This window comes from Apodemus sylvaticus, chromosome 8 (genome assembly GCF_947179515.1).
Source record: "Apodemus sylvaticus chromosome 8, mApoSyl1.1, whole genome shotgun sequence".
Classification (NCBI taxonomy): Eukaryota; Metazoa; Chordata; class Mammalia; order Rodentia; family Muridae; genus Apodemus; species Apodemus sylvaticus.
Window position 1 is genome coordinate 74,631,867 of NC_067479.1, and position 4,010 is coordinate 74,635,876.

Consider the following 4,010-nt stretch of genomic DNA (forward strand, 5'->3'; position numbering starts at 1 on the left):
CAGCTTGTGGAGCTGATCAGGCTCCATAAAGGAAAGGCACTTTTACTTTTTGCTCCAGAAGTATATGCTAAAGCAACACATTTAAATTCTACGAAGACCTAACATCCTATCCTTTCATGCTTAATATTTCTGAAATTACACTGATGAATCTCAGAGTTTCTTTTTCTTCCCTCTCCCAGAATTAACTTTTGACTGACAAACAGTACTCTCCTGGGTATGACTAGACTGTGATTCTCTCCCTCCTCTGTGCACATATAATGTAGAATTCACTGATAACACTAATTTATTTACATGAGTTATTCACCTTATAACTATGATACATTTAATAAGGTCCCCTGAGGAATTCAGTTCCTCTTTTCCCCAGAGATGCATTTTGAGAGCAGAGGGCAATTAATGAGAGAGGATCTATAATGAACCACTAGAGGTACTCTATGTCTTATGGGTGATGTTGGCATGAACAAGAAAAACACAGGAGATTAATTAAAAAGTTATGTTTTTCTCTGGGTTGCTCATCTTATCTGCTAATCCCTGTGGCTCTGTAACTCAAAACTACCCAACTCTATGCTTATGCCCACCCAGAACTTTATATGTCTTGTTTTAAAATGCTTAACCCCTTGAGTATCAGTAAACCTGGCAGAGCAGAGGTAAATGGGATGTCTTCTATCCCTATTCCATTGTGCCCAGCATCCTTCATCATTAAGAGAGAACACAGTATGCACAGAAAACTATTAGTCTAGAGATTATTGTGTGAAGACTTAGTTTGTTCAACTCTTTCCATTTCCACCTGAATTGTTCTCTTTCAGCTCAATCAGGGATGCAGCTGCAATTTTGAAAGTGTGAGGGCTTTGGAACTGGACGACAGCTAGTAATTGACCTGTAGCAAGTCATTCATTTTCTTAGGACAGAGAGCATAGGTTATACAACTTGTCTAAAGTCATAAGGTAGCTAATGGGCTCTATAGCTAGAACTTTAGTCTCCTTGCTCAGTATTCTTCCAGATAAACGTATGAGTGTCTGCCACCTGAAGACAAGTCTGATGGACAAAATGTCAAGACCAGATGACATTTAGTAAAAATGTGATGCCTCAAATAACTTGTTTAAATGTTTCTGATTCTTTGACCTATATTCTCAGTTTTTCTCTAAAATAGATTTCACATTTTGGGTTCTTCCAGAAATTTTTTGGTTAATTGTATGTCTTTCACATTCTTTTTCATCACATTTTTTATAAATACATCTTTAATATTAAAGTTGTAAAAAAACAAACTAATATAGTCACATAATGAAATACTATTCTGTGATTTTTACAAAAGAATAAAAATTGATAAAAGAAATGAATATTGACATAATTATATTTAATAAAAGAAACAGATTACCCAAAAGCACATTTTCTCCATTTAAATAAAATTCTGAAAGTACAAATTAATCAGTAGTAAAATAAAACCCATTATTACTTCCCAATAAAGAAATCAGAGCTAAAAGAATATTATTCTTTTTCTGTTTTTTTTTTAGACAGAGTCTTACTCAGTAGACCAAGCTACCCTTGGACTCATACTACCTCAACCTTCCAATGCTATGAATAAGGGTACAACTCACTAATCTTAGCAGAAAATGAGATGCTAAAGGGACAAAAGAAGACTTTTATATTTATATATAATATATTATATATAATACATACAATTTATAAGTATGTACATTTATATTATGTAATTATATGTATATAATTTATAAGTATATAAATTTATATGTATTTATAATACATTTTAATATATAATTTATAACATATATATGCATGTATATATGTATATTACAGTTATACATTCTGGGACGAGGAAAATAACTGCACAAGGAAATCAGGGGCTACTGGCTCAACTGTGACTCGGATTTCAGTCAAAACACATATTAATCATTTGACCTTCAGAAGTCCCTACTTTAACTAGATGGCCACAATATTCCTCAAGATCTCCTGGAACCAATTTCAAATCTGAATTGGTATCCAATAACCCTGGAAAGTCTGATTGATTCCTTTCCCTCAGTGTACAGTTACTCTTATAAAAGAGTCTTGGTCCCTCTGGGGGGAAATGGGAGAAAGACTAACAGTAAAAAAAATTAAGTATTTTAGCAAGGTCCTTATTTAGGAGGAGTCAGTCTTCCTTCATTTAAGGGGCTTTGGGTCTACAAACTGGATCAAGTCTGGAAACTGTTTCATAGGCTCAGATTCCCTCTTGCCAGGATCCAATGTAAGCTTTCTTCCATTTGAGAAATTTTCTTCATATGTAGATCAAACAAAAATGCAATATGCTTCTTACCTTTTTCATGCCTGGAAGCATGACTGATTAGCCAGTACCAAAGTTCCATATGAGTCATATCACCATAAAAAAACCACTTTACCCATGCTGCCTACTCAAGGGTCAGGCCATGTGTGATTTGAATTAGAATGGCCCCTATAACGTGCATATTTGAGCTTAGTCACCAGGAAGTGGCGCTATCTGAAAGGATTAAAAGGATTAGGATGGGGAGTCAGGAAAGGGGAAATCATTTGAAAATGTAAATAAAAAATATATCGAATAAAAAAAAAAGATTAGAATGAGAGGCCCATCCACTACCACCTGGCTGGGTGGAAGACAGCCAAAGGTCTGCCTGGTGTGGCTACCATTCTGATGAGCAAGTATGCGGTTGGAGAGATGGAAGAGAAAGAGAAATGGAGTCATTTCGGCCCTATGAAGAGAGGTGCAAGTGATGGTGGTAATAAAATGCCCGAAATGAGAGGTCTGTGATACCATCTGAGGGCATGGTGGCAACCTGTGCTGCCACCAAGGGCCATATCTGGGTCCATGGCCTTACTGCAATCAGGGTTTGTGTTGATGTCCATGACTCATGTAATCATCAAAGGCCATGCAAATGACCCTTGTCTAGGCTGCCACCTGAAGCCATGTTGATGTCCCAGAGCCTTGCTGAGCTGGCCTTACCCCTCTTCTGGGAAGTGCAGGAGAACTAGACATGGTGGTATAAGTGTGGAAGATCTCACCCCACACCTCATAGGCTGCTACACACAGGAGATCTGGCTCTACCCCTCCCCTGAGCAACACAGAAGTGCTGGTCCTGGTGGCTTAGGAAAAGGAGAACTGGTAGGGTGACCAACTCAGCTACCATTCAAGCACAGATCCAGGACTTTAAGCTGGCCCACCCCAACATCTACCTACCCCATCTATGAACTGCTGGAGTATGTGAAAGAACCAGTCCTGTAGAACCACAGGAACTTCATGACTCAAGACAACAGTAGGATAGCCAAGAGAAGTCTCAAATCTCAGTGAGGGTCCAGTATCGATGGCATAGCAGAAATCAAGGGCCTTGAACCAGACCAATGACTAGCTGCAATGACCATTTATAAGGAAAGCCGTTGGGCAAAAAAAAAAAAAAAATGTATGCACACAGTTTTTAATGCCACTATGACAGGTGATGGAGAAGTGGGAAAGACAGAGGAGTGGAATGATACGTGCACAGCAAACTGGAGAAGCAATAGCTGAGACAGGTATGAGACAAGGCTGCAGTTAATAGAAAAGTGGGTTGTTGCGAGTTAAAGAGCCATTTTTTTCCTTTTAGTGGGGGAGGTTACAAGGGTAGAGGGCAGATATGGAAGGACTGGGAAATGAATAGGATTAGAATACATGATGTGAAATTCATACACAAAAATATTAATAAAAATTACATTTAAAAAAAGGATTAGGAGACATGGCCTTTTGGAGGACATTTATCACTGGATATTGGCTTTGAGATTTCAAAAGCCCATATGAAGCCCAGCATATATATATGTGTGTGTGTGTGTGTGTGTGTGTGTGTGTGTGTGTGTGTGTGTGTCTTCCTACAGATCAGAATGCAGAACCATCCACTATGTCTCGAGTACCATGTCTGCCTGTATGCCACCATGTTCCCCGCCATGATGATAGCAGACTAGCCTCTGAAACTGTAAGCAAGTTTCCAATTAAATGCTTCCTTTTATAAGAGTTGCCTTTG